This window comes from Sus scrofa, chromosome 9 (assembly GCF_054392235.1).
Source record: "Sus scrofa isolate SSC_HxYL_T2T_F1_AM1 chromosome 9, Sscrofa_HxYL_maternal_Yorkshire_Landrace_v2.0, whole genome shotgun sequence".
NCBI classification, from domain to species: domain Eukaryota; kingdom Metazoa; phylum Chordata; class Mammalia; order Artiodactyla; family Suidae; genus Sus; species Sus scrofa.
In genome coordinates, this window is record NC_139391.1 from 128,341,906 (window position 1) to 128,359,637 (window position 17,732).

Genomic DNA, 17,732 nt, shown 5'->3' on the forward strand with positions numbered 1-17,732 from the left:
AAATCCTCTAGGCAGACTGATCAAGTGTAAACAGAGAAGGCATCAATTAGTAACATCAGGAATGGGAGATATGACATCTCTACAGATTCTTCCGATATTAAGAGGACAACAGGGGATATTACGGACAATATTATCCCAATGGATTTGACCCCTGAGAACAGAAAGTTCCTTGAAAGAAACACACTACCAAAGCTTACTCAAGGAGGACTAGGCAATGCATCTATTAAGGAAATAGAATTTGTAGGTGAAAACCAGCACAGAAACAAAAGTCTAGATCCAGAGGCCGGACTTTTCTCCCTCCTCCTGCCTGGGTCCCCCGATGCTGGAAGCTGATGGGAGCCGTGGCAGACCCCGGAAGATCAGTTAGGAGGTTTGGCAGTCATTTGGGTGAGAGATGATGGTGGTTTGGACTGGAGTGGCCGCAAATGGTGAGAAATGGTCAAGGTCTGTGTATATTTTGAAATTAGCACTAACGTGATTTGGTTAGAGATTGGATGTGGAAGTGAGAGATGGAAGAGATATAGGACGACTCTAAGGTTTTTGGCCCAAGCAACTGGAAGGATGGAGATGCCCGGTAACTGACTGCGGGAAACATTTTAGGGGAGAAGAGCAGGGCGTTCAGGTCTGGACCATGTTTCCAAGTGGAAATATTGAAGAGACAATTGGATATTGGCACTGGATTGGATATAGGCATCTGGATTTCAAGATAGAGGTCTTGGTTGAATATAAGATTTAAGGGTTCTCAACGGATGCATTGCATGTAAAGCCACGTGGTTCTATGAGTCACCAAGGGTGTGTACAGAGTGAAGAGAAGAGGAGCCTTGGGCAGATTCAACGTTCGTAAGTGTGGGAGATGAGAAGGAAAAGATGTCTTCAGCAAAAGAGATGAAAAAAAGAGAGCAAAATGCTTTGAAGGGAAATAAGAAGGATGTCATATGCTGGAGATCAAGGGCAGAAGTGGCTCCAGGGGAAGGAAGTGATCCATGATACCCAGTGCTGCTCGGCGCTCACGCTAAAATGACCGCTGAGACATGGCCATGTGAGTTAGCCACGTGGGCAGCCAAAGCGGACTGGAATAGATTCAGGAGATGAGCGGAATTGTAGTCAGTGAGCACTGACAGCTCCTTCAAGGCGTTTTCCTGGAAGAGGGAGCTGAGACATGGAGCAGCAAGTTCGTGTGCTGGAGGAAGGGACCCGGGAGAGAAGGGGAACTTGGTGGGGCAAGAACAGAGGGAACTGCTGGGGTGACGTCCTTGAGACGGTGAGAGAGGATGGGATCCAGTGACCCAGCAGGTGGTGGCCTCCGCACAGGCCATTCATTCACAGGGACAGGAGAAAAGCTGAAAGACATGGACGCAGATGGACGCAGATGCAGGTGTGGGGGGTGATGGGTGGGGGTGGGGCTGGGGGAAGTGCTCTTTCCAGGGCTGCTTTCTTCTCACCGCAATGGGCAGAAGACTGAGGTGGAAGGTGGGGGCGGAGGGGTGGGAGGTCTGAAGAGAAACGGGTACGAAATATTCGAGTAGGAGGGTGAATGGGGCCATGACTGCCGGGCATCACTGAAGTCCCACTTCAATGGTTAGTGGTCATGAACTAAAGTTAGACCCGTCAGGAAGGTTGTGTACTTTCCTCAAGCCATGGTCAGCTGTGTGGGCACAAGAGTGGAGTAGGCTCAGAAGAAGAGTTAACCAGGGAGGGAGTTTTTCCAAACCAATACGGTGAAGCCAAGGAGATGTACTGGGGATGAAGAGGTATGAAAAAAATATGTGATTAAAGTGATAAACCATGGTTGATAAGCAATGCGATCCTGCTGCATAGCACAGGGAACTATATCTAGTCACTTATGATGGTACAGGATGGAGGATAATGTGAGAAAAAGAATGTGTGTGTGTGTGTGAGAGAGAGAGAGAGAGAGAGAGAGAGAGAGAGAGAGAGAGAAAGACTGGGTCACTTCGCTGTACAGGAGAAATTAATGGAACACTGTAGACCAACTATAATTGAAAAAATAAAAATCATTAAAAAAAGTGATAAACCATGAGATTTAAACTGAATAAATTAGGGAGAGAGGACATGAGGGGAGCAGGATGAGTTAAAAGGTAGAAGAGCCAGTGATCCCGCTGTGATGAAGGCTTGTTGCTGATGGCATTTCAGGAACAGCGCCCCGGGAAGTTGGGAGGTGCTGGTCAGAGAGGAACATACACTAAAACTGGGAATATGGAGGAGGTGTGGATTTTATCAGTGTCGGGCTTTAGAGCATCTGCAGTAGGGTGGAGTGTGAGATCGCTGGAGGAGAGGCCATCAGGGAACTGAGCAGCCAGGTACATGAATGAGGTTCTAGTTCCCAAATTAGCACACCATGGTGTTGGTGAGAGGGACAGTGAGCCAGGTGCTAAGAGCCACATGTGAAGTGAAGGGAAGGGATCTGGGGTGTGGGGGAGACTGTACCAAGGAGGGAGCTGCAGGCTGATGACTTGACCTTTAGAGCTGGGAATTTCCTAAAAGAATGGCCCGAAACAGCAAGAAGGGAAGAAAAAGACACCTGCCCCACCCTGTACACTGTAAGACAGGAGAAAAATCCATCACCCTTGGAGCAGCCTGCATGGAACTGTTCCAGAAGAGAGCCAGAGTTCAATGAGAGTAAAAAGGGAAAGAGAAGATACAGGAGAATGTTTCTGTTGGTAACTTCCCACCACACCTAGAACCTCTCAGACCAAGTCTCAGGCCACCTGCTCACTCCCTCTCCAGCCACAGCGTCTTTAGCATGCTTCTTAGATATGCCGCATTCTTTGCGACCCCAGGTCCGTTGCATAGGCTGGCATGCTTTCTTTTTTTTGAAATCACACCCCTGCCCCCACCCTAATCCTCTCCATCTCATGTTGAATATTACTTCCTCTAAGAAACCTGGCTGAATGCCTTCCTTCAATCAGGGTGCTGTGTGGATGCCGTAGAAGGGGTCCACACACACTTTCTGCCATCAAGTGGTCCACACTCTGGTGAAGCAGAGGAGGAAGTGAGCGGGTGATTTGAAGTTTGCTAAGAGCCATGCTGGGGCAAACCCAGAGCATATGGGGGCACACAGGAGAAACCCTTAGCTCAGCCATAGTGGTGGAGATTCAGGAAATGACGGAGCAGAGGCCCAGAGGATGAGCAAGAGTTAGTCCGGAGAGGGTGGGAGGCGCCGGAGAGAACACAGGGACCTGGGAGCCTTCTGATGGCTGGAGTGAGAGGAGGTGGAAGGGGCTGGTGCTCTAGAGATGAGGATGCAGGGCCTTCGGACATGCTAAGGATTTTGGGCTCCCTCCTGGGGATCATGGGAGTCCACTAAAGGATGATTGTTTTGTCTTTCAAAGGCATGCAGTTCTTTCCTGAAGCATTAGGAGCAGAAGCAGACCATGCTTGCACTTGGCCCCCATGATGTTTGGCCCCAGAAGGAGTGCAGAGCTGGCACTGGGGAGCCAGAGGACCCCAACCTTCTGGGGCACAAAACAAGGCCAGAGGAGAATATTTGGCTCCAATCCTGGAGCCACGAGAGCTACAGAATGTCCTGGACTACTGGCCTCCCACCCACGACCCAGATGGTTTGATTCACCCACCTTACGACAGGTACACCTTCTCCATTTGATTCTCGTGCCATGTCTCGACCTTCGTTGTACCTGTTATCAGTAGAATCTGCTACAGACCCTGCTGTGCAGGAACAGTGAGTTCCTTTGTTTTCTTTGTGGTTTGAAGGCCTATTTCTCTACTTCTGGGTCTATGTCGAGATCGCCGAGTCCTTCACAGGCCCAGAGGTCCTTGGACTTTGTCTCCACGGGTTGCCATGGAGACAGCCAGGGCCCATAGCTGCCTCTCTGCCGTTCTCAGGACCTGGAAGCTCTTTGCAAAGCTGGGAGGGCAGCACGTCCTGGCACGGCAGCCACTTCCCTCTGGGGCCTTGATACGCCCCTGGGGCCCTGTGGGGCCAGGTGCCAGGTTGGGAGTGGTGAGTTGGAGCCCTGGCCCCACGTGGGCCAGACCTCTGCAGAGGGAAGAAGCCCTCCCTGCCTTCTGCTTCCCCTGGTTACTCGGCCCGTTCTTTCAAACCCAGGCTTCTCTCTTGTACTTTTATAATAGCCCTGGAGGCCTCTAAAACCCAGAATCTAGTTTGAGCAACTGAAAACTGGTTTCCCTTTCTCATAATCCTTACATCTGCTCAGAAATTGAGGGGAAATGTTTGCATTTCATCCTCTGGCGGGTAGCCAAGAAATGGATTAAAAGGAAAACCATTCCGTTTCCATATTCCAGCAGCCGGAATGTCTTGCTAGTCCTGTTGCCTGAAATCTCCTCTCCCATCTTTCACCTGCCTGACTCCCACTTAACCTCAGCTCAGATGGAAATTATCCATATTGCTGAATCCGAATCGCCCTCCCTTCTCACTCCCCTGCACTACTTCCCTCGGTGTGGCCAGCCCACACCTGGCTGGGGTCAAATGTGTGATAAACTGAACCGAATCCAGGGCAAGATCTGCTTGTTGACTGGCAGGTGCCCAAGAAAGATGGGTTTAAACGAGAGGCTCCAGGAAAGGCACAGGACTGGGGGGACACTGCAGTTCTCAGAACTGGGCATTCGAAGGCAGAACGGGAAAGGGAGGGCTGGGCCACGCCCCCTGAATCCCACCTCCACTTACACCAGGCAGCTGACGATGGGAGACGTTTCTAGGATGTACCAGCAGGTGGCAGCATTGCCCCTCAGATGAAGGGCTCCCTCGGCAAGATAAGCTAGAACAGCTTCCTGCTGTGGGAGGCAGCCCCCCAGGTCCCCTTCTTCAGGCCCCAGTCTGAGGGTGATTTGAGGCACAGACAAGGCCTGTGCTCTATATGAAGTAGGGATCTGTAACCATTTGTGGATCCAATTTTTTTTTAATTCTAAGCCTAGATCTAGAGGTAGATCCACAGGCCTCAGCCAGAACCACTGACTCAGAAGCTCCTGGGTGGTCTCTGGGAAGCCCCAGGTGATTTTGATACAAGCAGGTCAAATTCTCATTTGTGTGATTAGATTCTGAAGGCCAGCCTTTCAGGCACCAAATTGACTTTATCCATAGGAAAACCTAGCACAGCTCAGCCCACAGCCCCCACCTGCTCCTCTGCCCAGAGGCACAGAACTTCAAGGGCAAGGCTGAGCAGGTGGCTCCAGGCATCGGTAGGAGTGGGCTGCTGGTTGCAAAGATAGCAGTGCCCTCCCGCACAACCTCGCGCTCCCATAGCTCCCTCATCTCTCCTTGTTCTTTTTTTTTTTTTTTTTTTTTTTTTTGTCTTTGTCTTTTTGCCATTTCTTAGGCCGCTCTCGAGGCATATGGAGGTTCGCAGGCTAGGGGTCGAATCGGAGCCATAGCCATTGGCCTACGCCAGAGCCACAGCAACATGGGATCCAAACCGCATCTGCAACCTACACCACAGCTCACGGCAATGCCAGATCCTTGACCCACTGAGCAAGGCCAGGGATTGAATGCGTAACCTCATGGTTCCTAGTCGGATTCGTTAACCACTGAGCCACGACGGGAACTCCTCACCTTGTTCTTACACAGGCCTTAGCTCTGTCTGCAGCCAGAACACAACCCACCCACCTCCAGCTGAGCTTTAACCCCAGGACTCACTGATGGGTCTGCTGAAGGAAGCGGTCTCGTGGCCAACTCCGCCACCTCTCAAGCAGGTGGCATTTCCAGCAGCACCCCATGAAATTATGCTGTGGTGTTGGGGAGGGGGGCAAGTTGGCAGGGCTACCCACATGTGGAAAATCTGGGGTAGGGTGGACCCAGCTCACCCCTGGAAAGGAACTTTGAGCACAAAACCAGAGAGAGGGCCAGAGAGGATGTGCCATCTGGGCAGACACAGGACCCCCGAACCCAGTCCTTGAGCTTGTGGTAGGGTCATGCTTGACACCAGCCCAGCAAAGCCACGTCCTAAAACCAAAGAGGGAGCAGTCCGAGAGGCAGGATCGCTGTCTTCGGGGAGCAGAGGACTTCTGTGTGCTCCAGCCCCTCCCCACCTCCCTGCCCCAAGGATCTCATGGCCGGACGTTGCAGGCTTCTCCCCTTCAGTGAAAAGTTTGGGGTCTTTGCTTAATGAGGTCAGGATATTTGGCGCAGACAGCAGGCAGGATGGAGAAGGAGGGGCCACAGGGTGGGTAAAGCCTTGCTCTCTGCCTTTTTTGGCTCCAACCTGACTGCATCACCCCACTTCATGCTTCCTTCTGAGTTTGCCTACGACAAGGAAAGCTTCCACCAGGAAATCCCCTCTCAGCCACCCCATGGGCCCCGGTGAGTGGGTGTAGGTGCCACGGACAGGGTGGGGAGTGGCAAGCCCATGACACGGCTGGTGCCCCACCCTCCCCACGTCTCTCACAGCCTCACCCCTGTTGTCTGGAAAAGGAGCATCTCAAGAACAGAGCCGCCTTGCGTTCCAGGAGAATGCACTCTTTCTCTGCTATCTAATGGCGCTCTGGCCAAAAAAATGTGCATCTCCCTGCCTTCCGTTCTTCCTCCTCGAGGGCCTCATGGTGTCCTTTATCAGCCCACATTGCCGAGCTCCGGGAAACAGGTGAGTTATGTCCACTGGGAGCAGACTCCTCCCTGTGGCGTCCCCAGATCTCGGCATCTGGGGCCAAGTCCCTCCTCCTCTGCCCCAGGCCTGCCACCTCCCATGAGTCACTCAGGTAACCAGGAGGGCAACCACAGGAGGAAAACCACCATCGTTGCCCTGCGGGGCAGTCCCCACTCGGGGCAGAGTAGAGCCGGGCACTACTCACAGTCCACAAAAGTCAGGCCTGTCAGAGATGCTGGGCGGGGCAGCCAGAGAAGCATCCCAGGACTCAGCCTGCATCCTGATTTGCGAATGCTGATGTCAGCATTGCCTGATGCCCTCTTATGGGGTAAGAACCAGGAAGGGCAGAAATAATGAGGCCAGAATGGTGCTGGGTGAATTGTATGGAAAACGAGCATTGAGTCCATCACGCCGGTCAACGCCTTTTCATAAACAAGCTGCCTGCTGCTCTTCCTTCCTGGCTCATCCCAAACACACCCTCCCTCCTCCACGTCCATATCCCAGATTTGCTGCTTCATTTGAACACATGTGGTTCCTTTATGGTGTGTCCTCTCACCCGGGGAGCCCTGGGTGGCTTTGGTGACAGAGCAGCTCTTGGGCTTGGGGTCCTGATTTGGCTACACCTCTCAAAGTGAGGGGAGAGATGCTGTGGGGGGAGGTTGCAGCCTCTGAGTTGCTAATTTGCAAGGACAAGACTGTCCTCGGGGTGGGTAAAGCAGCCTGGTTCCGTCCGCACGCCTGTGTGGTGCTGTTTCCTCCCCTTGACTGCCTCCTGGACAGCACGCCAGGGTCTCATTTAGTTTAGAATTCTAGCCCAGAGCCTGGTCATCCCTGGCACCTAACACATGCCCCTTAGCGGAAGTGTGGGCTCCTCCACACCTGCACCTGGGTGCCGTTGTCGCCCCTCCGTTACCGCTGTAAGGGGGCTGTTTGAGCCATGTATTGACCCACCCTTGCTGGCACCTCCTGGGACAGGAGCTCCAGGAATGGGTCCTTTTCTGACTCCCTCCCCCAGCATCTTCCCCCGAGCCTGCTGGCAGCTCCCTGGGATCCTGCAGCCAGGGTCAGCCCCCAGCACAAAAAGAGTCATTATTTGTAAGATGCTCTCATGGGTGGAGGAAAGAGAACATGTTCTAACTTATAGAGGCTTGAGAAAGTCTCAGAAGGAAAATGAGCTGCCTCCTCAGATTTGACCCCCACTGCCCAGAATGTTGCACCCGCCCCCCCATCCTCCTTCACCAAGCCGCGGGGGACAGAGCGTCAAGCCCATCAGGCTGACCGAGACACTCGGGGTCATTGAAGGACCTGGGGCACCTGGGAGAGACATACCCTCCTCCCCTCCTGCCAGGAGCCCAGACCCCCTCAGAGAAGCCTGCTGGCTCTGCAGCTGCCAGATGCTGAACGTGCATCTTGCACGTGGTATCTTGAGCCCGGCTGAAGCACAGGAACCACCTCTGATTCAGGAAAGGATTTGTGTAAAGGAAAAGGAAATCTCCCAAGCCAGCCACAGCAGAGGCGCATCATGCAGTCCTGAGTGTTTGCTGAAATGAGCACCGGTTGACACTCCCGAAACCTCAGACCTCTGTCCCACACACTCACACCTCCTCCCCTCAGCCCTGAGCGCTCGCTGCTCCCTCGGCACCAGCAGGGCAGATACACCTAAGGCACTGGCTTTCTGGGCTCGCTGAGCATGACTCATATCGGGGCGGGGGGAACCCTGAGAACCGTAACAGCCCATGGGACAGACAGTGGCAGGAACAGGGACAAACGCACCCATAGGATCAGATCCCCATGACCTGTGAACATGGAAGCCACAAAAACCCCACGTGGAAGCCCAAAGACCAGCTAGACTCCCATCCTGTCTGTCTAGGCCAGAAGGCCAGTGTCCAATTCCTTATCCCAGGAGCAAGCAGCGAAAGTAATACTTTCCCAAACCCGAATAAACCAAACGAAACCTTCTCAGCCTCTGTGTTCAGTTTGCTTGTGCTGGGGGTGGGGGTGCTCAGAGGTGGTGGAGAGTCGCTCTCTGGGCAGGGGTCTGCCCTGCAGCCATGGTTACCCATGCCCCCCAGGCCTGCGCAGGCTCTGATTTACCCTCTGAGGAATGGGCTGCAGGCTGGCTCTACTGTGCAGTTGCGTGGGTGAGAGCTGGGCCCGCCTGGGCCCTCTGCTGTGGCCTTGAGCTCCAGCCTGCTCAAGAATAGTAAGGTTTTTTTCCCTTAAAGACAGGAGCATGCAGTGACTTCTGTGGACCTCAGGCCTCCAACTAACATTAGTGCATTGAACTTTTCCTGCTCAAAGCCCCCAGCCTGCTCCACGGTACCCCAGCTCCCTGGAACTGAATCCTGGTTCAAATTCCCACTCAACAAACTCATTTAAGTGCCACAAATGCTGAGAATGCTAATAGGCCTTTTCATGTTAGGCCTCAGAACAGCCCTGCAAGGGGGCATAGTTTTCTTTAAAAATCCAGAAACAAAAAAACAAAACAAACAAAAAAAGGGTACAACTTTCCAGTTATAAAATAAGTATTATGGCTATAATGTACAAAACGATAAATATAATTAACATGGCTGTATATCACATATGAAACATAAGAGAGTAAATCCTAAGAGTTTTCATCATGAGGGGAAAAGCCTTTTTCTATTTCTTCAATTTTGTATCTCCTATGATGTAATGGATATTCACTGAATTTAGAGTGGGAACCAATTCATGATGCATGTGGGTCAAATCATTATGCTGTAGACCTTCTGTGGTGCTGAAAAAGTCAACTACATCTCAATAAAATTGGAAGAAAAAATTAATAAAATAAAAAGTAATCCTTTAAATAAATAATCCAGAAATGAAAACTCAGTGCTTCAGTGACTTGCCTAAGGTCACAAAGCTAAGGGGTCTTCCGATTCCTAATTCAGTGTTTTGCCATCACACAAATGCTGCCTCCTTTGAACCTGGAATGGAGCCACTTACCCTGAGTCCCCCGGCCTGGGGGGGCAGAGGGGAGCTTGGAATAGTCAGTGCCCTGGCGTGGACCCCTTCCTCCACGTGCCCCTCCTCCTGTGGACAGTAACTGACCATGTTCTCTGGAGGCCTAGCACGGTGGGTAAGCACACGGACTCAGGAGCCACACTGCCTGGTTTAAATACGATGCTTACCCCGACTACCCATGTGACATCAGACCTCTCTGGACCTCAGTTTCCTCATCTGCAGAATGGGATGATAACAGTACCACCTCCTAGAGTTTGTTTGGGGGAATAAACTGAGTTCATTTGTGTAAAGCACTTAGAACAATGTTTAGCACTTTGTAAATGTCATGTAAGTGTCTATTATTTTTGTTGCTAAGAGTTACTTTTTTTGTTTGTCTTTTTAGGGCTGCACCTGCAGCATACAGAGGTTTCCAGGCTAGGGGTCAAATAGGAGCTACAGCTGCTGCCTCAGTCACAGCCACAGCCACATAGAATCCGAGCTATGTCTGCGACCTACATCACAGCTCACGGCCACGCTGGATCCTTAACCCACTGAGTGAGGCCAGGGATCGAACCTGCAACCTCATGGTTCCTAGTCGGATTTGTTTCCACTGTGCCACAACGGGAACTCCTAAGAGTTATTTTCAATACTTAATATTACTTCCAAACAGGGCAAAGCGGTTGCCTTGTTCCTGTTTTATGCAGAAAAGTAAACAAAAACAGCTGAAGCCAAATGGCCAACAGGTGCTGTAAAGTCAGGGTACAGGCCACACCTCTTGCTGAGCTGAGGGCTCTGAGGCTTCCCCAGATCCCCTTATGCCCAAGGGGCACCAGAGTGCCTGGACCGGGCCTTCTGGGAACTCATTTGTTTCTCTGGCCAGGGAGCCCAGCCTGCTTTCGCCTGTTTCTCTCCCTCATCCGTTTGGCCTGGGAATGCTTGGCTTGTCACTGCAGCATCAGGTCCGCATGAAAGACACATCAAGCCACTTGGGGGGGCGGGCCTGCCAGCAGCTTCTCACTGCCTTGCACAGAGGATGGCAAGTACCTGCTTCTTGGCCTGACCCTGAGGGCCAAGTGCAAAGTTTCTTATATGGCCTGGAGCTTATTCCAGGCTTCCGAACAGGAAGAACCAAACCTTGACTCCTCTCTGAATCCTCACTTCCTTCTTCCTCTCTTCTTTTTTTTTTTTTTTTTTTTTTTTTAGAGTAAATAAAAATGTTTATTGAATGTATAACATTTGCAGATAGTATATTTAGGATACAAATCACGGCCTAAGTACATATTATTATTTTTTTTTTATTTTTATTTTTTTAGTACTAAATCTTTTATTACTCAGTGAATTTATCACATCTGTAGTTGTATAATGATCATCACAATTCAATTTCACAGGATTTCCATCCTACAACCCAAGCACATCCCCCCACCCCCCAAACTGTCTCCTCCGGAGACCCTAAGTTTTTCAAAGTCTGTGAGTCAGCATCTGTTCTGCAAAGAAGTTCATTGTGTCCTTTTTTCAGATTCCACACATTAGTGAAAGCATTTGATGTTGGTGTCTCATTGTATGGCTGACTTCACTTAGCGTGATGATGCCTATCCTTAATAGGATCCAGGTGGCTCCTTATCCAAGCCAGTCGTGCAGAGAACTGCCTCAGCCATCCGTTTCTTTTGATGGTTCTCTCCCCCAGAAGGTAACGACCTGAGGGAAGCCTGGACAAGGACCTCACTGCGATGGAGAAGAATTGCTTGTGAAGCGGCAGCAGCGGAGTTGGGAGAATGTACCCATTTCCCTGTAAAGCCTGCCATGGCCCAGGAGAGAAACCCATGCTACAGGTGCAATGCATTTTCCAGGCTGCAGGGAGAAGATTCCAGTGGGCTCGTGGAGAAACACAGATATGATCCGTTTTAGGGAGGATGATCCAAGCTGGTGTAGTATACAAATTCGCAAGTCTCAGTGGCTTAACATACACGTTTATTCTGCACTCCTACAACATCCGATTAGGAAAGGGCTCCCTCTGTCGTGGTGCAGTGAAAATCTGACCAGTATCCATGAGGATGCCAGTCCGATCCCTGGTGTCACTTGGTGGGTTAAGGAGCTGGCATTGCCGTAAGCTGTGGTGTAGGACATAGACACAGCTCAGATCCCGTGTTGCTGTCGCTGTGGTGTAGGCCGGTGGCTACAGCTCCAATTTGACCCCTAGCCTGGGAAACTCCATATGCTATGGTGCGCCCCCCCAAAAAAAAAACGGGCTCACCGTGGCACTGCCCATTTAACACGTGGCTTCTGAAGGCAGCTGGAATGGAGACATCCAACCACAGATGGGGAAGAGGGCCGTGGAGAGTCAGGGAGGGCGCCTTTATGGGTCAGCCCAGCAAGAACTGTGTATCATGTCTGCCCACATGCCAGTGGCAGGAACTCACCCACTGGGTCCCCTGTCTGAAGTGGGGCTGGGAAATGCAGTCCCTGCTGGAAAGCCCCTCCCGGCGCCAGCTCCATGCTGTGGACAGAGAACAGGACTCTGGAGGAATCGGGATGGCAATTCTGCAGTGAGATCTTGTCTGCTCCTGAGAGGAAGGGCAGTGGGAGGATCTAGAAAGGCCATCTTAATAAACAGGGATCACTAATAAAAATGGCAGAAGGGGCTACCTAGGAAACGCTCAGATGAGCTCAGTTTTAAAAGAACATGTACCAAAGGTGGAAAGGTGGATGCTGACCCCAAACAACCTAAAATATAAAAGACTTGCATGGAGCTGTAAGAGTCACGTCAGGAAGGTAGGCTATCTAGAAAATGTTCACAACGGTTTTAAGGCTTCGAGTAGACAAACACAGGAGGCTTAGGTCTGTCCCTAGGGATGGGTGAGGGGGTGTCACTGAATGACAGAAAAACAGTCCCCCCCCTCACTGTGCTTCCAACTTTTTGGTCAAAGTGAATGATTTCACAACCTAAACGAGCAGATGACATTGAAATCCTCCAAGAATGAAGGGTGTGCAAGAGTGAGACTTCCTCCTCAAGGTAACTGGTTTTTAATGTTAAATGATTTTTACTTTTTCCATTACAGCAAAAAAAAAAAAAAAAAAAAAAAAAAAAAAAAAAAACGTGGCTTCTGAAGAGATCACTGTAGGTGCAGAAGAAGAGTGAAGAACCCAGGCCCTGGAGCTGGACTGTCTGGGCTTGCATCTTGGCTCAGCCACTTGCGAGCTGTGTGGTGTTGGGGAAGTTACCTAAATCAGTCTCTGCCTTAGTTTTTCCACCTGTTAAATGGGTAAAACAATAATGCCTATTTCATAGGCTTGTCCAAGGATTAAAGGATAAGAGTCTATTAGCACTCCCCCGAGGAAAGGACCAAGGTGGCGGAGGAGTAAGCCGTGCAGCTCACCTTCTCCCACAAGCATTCACCTGGCACCTATTCAGGGCTCAAAAACTCTTAGCTTCTGTGTCGGCTGCTACCACTCTGTGGCTGATCTGCTATGAAACATCTGCTCGGAAGCATCACTGCCATCAGAGAAAAGTCTAGGAGACAGAACAAATACGTTCTGATTTTGAAACTGAAAGACCTGAATTTTCTCAGTGCCAGGCAGATTTTCTGGCTATATGGTTATTCCACACGGAGTATTACATACCTACTCTGTGTTGGCCCCTGGGAATGGAGCAGTGAAAATAAACAGAGATCCGTGCCTTCTTCAGTGCAGTACATCTAGCAGGGAAGACGTATAATTTTTAAAAATAAATAAGTATATTACATGTTGGTTGCTGACAGGGGGTGTGGAGAAAAACAAAGTCGAGCAAGACGATACACCAGGGAGAGGGTTTCAGGATTAGAGAAGAGAGTCAGGCAAGGTCTTCGACACGAGATCTTTTAGTAAAACCTGAAGATGTGTTACTCCCTGGAGATGGAATGGCAAGTGCAAAGAGCTCAGAGGGAGTCTTGTGTGGTTGCAGTGGAGGGACTTTGGGGGAGAATAATAAGGATGGGGCCAGAGAGATAGGAGGAGGCCAGGCCCGGCAGGGCTTTGCAGGCTCTTGGAAGGACCAGGAATGGTACTTAGATGGCAGCCATTGAATGCTTTGATTTATATCTTAAAAGTTCACTCTATGGTATAAGAGACCGAAGGGAGGCTTCGGGGAGCCTCTTTAGTCATCTCCGTCTTCTAGACTTTTCTCTGATGGCTAGGCGGTCTCATTGCAGATGTTTCACATCAGATTTGCCACAGAGCAGTAGCCGTAGAAGCAGCAGCAAACAGTTTTTGAGCCCTGAATAGGTGCCAGGTGAGTGCTCAGAGATAGAGCCTTATCCTTTAATTCTTCAACAATCCTATGAAGTAAGGTGTTGTTGTTTACTCATTTAACAGTTTTACCCATTTCCAAACTAAAGGAGGCCTGTTATGAGGTTCTTAAAATAAACGGTGCAGTAATGACAGCTTGAATCAGACTGGAAGCCAGAGGAGGTGCAGAGATGTGGTCTAGGAAGTAGTCAAATTCTAGACAGAAACAATCGGATTTTGTTAATAGAGTGAATGAGGATGAGAGAAAATAGAGGTTACTGTCAAGGGTTTGGGTCTGATCCACTGGAACGATGGAAGAGCATTCGCTGAAATGGAGTGACTCCAGGAGCACCTGGCTTCCAGGTTGGGAGGAGATGGGGAGCCTCTTTTTGGATGCGTTACATTTAAGGTGCTTATTTGGGACCCAAGGAGAGTCATGTGGTAGCTAGTTGGATTTGGGAGTCCGGAGATCAGGGAGGAGGCCAAGGTTGGAGAGGCCTATCCATGAGAATGTGGATATTAACAAGAGGCTAAAATAACGAGAGAAGAGAAGTCCCAAGGACTGAGCTGGAGCATATCTCAATGTGGAATGTTGAGAGGAGGAAAATGCAGCAGCTCAGGGAGATCAAGAAGGAGCAGCCAGTGAGGTCGGAGCAGTCAGGAGAGGCTGGAACCCTGAGGGTAAGACAAGGTTTTAAGGAGGAGGAAGGGATAAACTGCATCCATTTCTTCCCAGAAGTCAAGTATGATGAAGACTGAAAAACGACCATTGACACAAAACAGCTGGATAAAAGGATTGTCAGTGGATCCTTGGAAAAGAAAGTGGTGATGACAAGAATTCAAGATTGGTTCACCAAGAACAGGTTTTGCCGGATGAAGCACATTCTTTGATTTAGAAAGAGTTTCTGGACAATGCAATAGTTTGCCCAGATTTCAACATGGTATTTAAAAAAAAAAAAAAAGATTCTTCCGGTATTTTTGAACATGATGGCAAAATGTGGGCTTGTGGAACAGTTTTATTACTTGAATTTGTAAATAGCATGTTCTATCCTCTCTTTCCTTGGCCTCTTCAAAAATTTTATCGAAGACTTGAACACAAGCACCATTGGGATAATGGCCCAGTGTGCAGATGTTGCAAAGCTAGGCAAGGCAGAAGTATGTTGACAGAGCACATAGGATCCCAAACAGTTCTGCTGGACCAGATGAATGGGCATAGTGAACAGAATAACATATAACAAGAATGAATGGGAATTCCTGCATTTTGGTAGTAAGAACTGAATATCTCTGTATCTGATGAGGACCTAGTGTTTGGCCACAGTAAATGAGAAAGCTGCCCCAGAATTTCACGTTGATAATAATTTGCATATGAAGCAGCAGAGTCATAGGTTACCGAAACCTAGAGCCATCCTAGGTAGCAATTAACAGAAGCATGCTATCTATGATAATTAGCTACCTTACGGCATCTCTGCTGGCCATTCCACACCCGCAGTATTTTGTTCTATTCTGGCATCAGGCTTCAAGAGGGAACCTGACATAGCATGGTGCCCAGAGAGGAAGAAATTGGGCCCCACAAAACCCACTGCAACCTGCTGGCCTTCCAGCATCCATCCCTCACTTTCCCTGCTGGTCCACACTGCTGGAGCCCCAAGCGCTTTCCTTGAACATCAAGGGGATTGTATCACTCACTTTATTTAACATCCTCAGCGCACTTTCTCCCATCACCTTCAGTATCAAACCCAAGACTTTCCACACGCACACCCTGTCTCCGCAGCTGCATTTCTATTCATTCAGTGGGCTCGATGCTCTGGCCGCCTGCTCCCTGAGCTTGCCAGGCTGGTTCTCATTTTGCACTTTTGCTCATGTCATGCCCTCCTGGGAGCTCTTAAACACCTACTGTCTCCCCGTGTTCTTCCCTCAACTTACTATGCCATTGTTGCTTTTTTTCTTACCTATATCTCAAACTTGACTGGAAGCTACCTGAGGGCCGTGTGTCCTCATTCACTGTTATTTTCTTACTTAGAGCAGATCTTGCCCCAAAGCAGGTACTCGGTAAGTATTAGTTGAATGAATGAAGGGGGAATGAATGAATCAGTGCTGATTCCTCTGCCTGGAATGCCCTCCCTGCCCTTGTGTCTGTCTGGTGGATGGAGTTTATCCTCCAAAGCAGCCACCTCAGGCGCCAGGCATCCTGAGGATCCTTCCTGCTTCTGTAGATGCTCCTTTCCCTGCACTTCCTGCAGCACTTGGCACGTGGCCCCACAGTGCACTCAGCGCCTGTACCCACGTGCCTACCTGGTCACTGTCTTTATCTCCGTAGGCCCAGGACAGCGGCTGGCCACATGCCTGTGTCTGATGTCATACCTTATGAGGAATGCTAGTAGCAACTGAGATTGCATAGCACAGAGAAAGGAAAAACAGGATTTTTTCATCAGGCGATTAAAAAAAAAAAAAACAAACTGGATGGCCATGTGGCCTTGGTGCTGCAGTGCAAACCCATCGATGAGGGGTGAGTGTGGATAGCTCTTTTGTCTTTTCCAGCTCTGGGATCTCGTGACTCTGAGCTCTGGGCTTCCAGAGTTGCTCTACCATGAAACCGATGGTCTTGCTTCAGGCTAAGTGGCCCCAGAGAAGGGCTCGGAAGAGGGCTGGCCCCCTCTGCTACAGATGGATTGAGGGTGAGAATACATAAGATGAGCACCCTCCGAGGCAGCAGAGAGGTCAAGGGAGGAGCTTCTGATCTCCCCCTTGCTTTGTGAGGGAGACGTCCCTGCTCCCACAGGAGTTGGGGGGGAGAAGGCAACTCTTCACCCTCTTCCTAGAGGGCTCTCTCCACAGCCAGGCTGACCCAGGGAGTCCTGGGCACTGCACCACAGAACTTTGCCCCCCTGCACTTGGGGAGACCCAAGTTTGTGCCAAAGCCACAATCCAGTCAGGCTCAGGGGCAGTCTGAATTCTCACAGAGGGCTAGCAGGAGGTCATTGGTGTGGGAGGAGAAGGGTCACAGCAAAGCCAGAATGTCCCTGTGACCTTCAGCTGCCTGGGCCCGTTGGCTCCGGGATGTGGATGGTGGGAGGGGTGGGAGGCAGGAGGATATACCTGCAGCAGGTGATGAGGTTTCTAGGAAATCTGTGGGTCAGGAGAGAAAGAGCCTGGCCTGGCCTCAGCTTTCAGGACATTGATAAAAGTTCAGAGGACCTGATGCTTTGTCCCTGAAGACCCGGCTTCCTGGAAAGTAAATGAGAAGACTGTATTGAGCCCGCTGGGGTCTGCTCAGGTGTCGACAGGTCTGGACTCTTGCGTGTGGGATAAGAACCAGACTGGCCAGGGAGCATTTCTAGGTTTGTCTCCTCAGAATAGGTGTGATAAGATAATAGCGCTCGGGTTTTCTGTTCCATCCACCTTATCAAAGGGACAAAGGTTGTAAGGGCCACTCTCACCTTTACAACCACCTGAGATGACATTTGACAGTCTCAGTGTCCCTCTGAAACATTCCCCTGGCTTGACTCTCCCTGCCTGTTCTCCTGACACCTGTCCCTCCCACTGCACCAGCTCCCATTAATCCCATTACCAGAACCTCAGAAAACAATTCAACTCACAAGAAACTAGTAAAACTCTTAAGCTGAGTTCCCTTCTCTGTCTTTTGAGTGAACTGGGGGGGCCCTCAAGGCTCCTAGACCTTGTAGTAGTAACTTGCTTCTGGCCTGTCACACTCAGTAGCAGGTCCTGGATCACTGGGACAAGGACTGGCCCAACCCCGCTGTTGGCCCTGGGCTGGAGTTGGCCTGGGTGAAGGCAGAGAGTAGTGCCTTCCCTTCTCTATTCTGGGAGACTGCTATTCTAGGGAGAAGCAGGGATCTGATGGGCTCGTGTTTTTGTTTGCTTTTGTTTGCTTTTCAGGGCCACACCTGCAGTATACGGAAGTTTGGAAGTTCCTAG

General features: G+C 50.3%; 2 long non-coding RNA genes across 2 annotated transcripts in view; one reads left to right on the forward strand and one right to left on the reverse strand.

Annotated features, from left to right (window-relative positions):
• Positions 1-1,569: 1,569 nt before the first annotated feature.
• On the forward strand, positions 1,570-8,537 carry LOC146400173 (uncharacterized). The gene is made up of 3 exons (XR_014816410.1): positions 1,570-1,751; positions 3,351-3,603; positions 3,730-8,537. It is a non-coding gene; the product is annotated as an uncharacterized LOC146400173 (long non-coding RNA).
• Positions 8,538-14,794: 6,257 nt separating this feature from the next.
• The window catches only part of LOC102162221 (uncharacterized), a 173,655-nt gene continuing 170,717 nt past the window's right edge, over positions 14,795-17,732 (reverse strand). The window contains exon 16 of the long non-coding RNA XR_014816393.1: positions 14,795-17,021. This is a non-coding gene — a long non-coding RNA (uncharacterized LOC102162221). The remainder of the gene's footprint in view (positions 17,022-17,732) is intronic.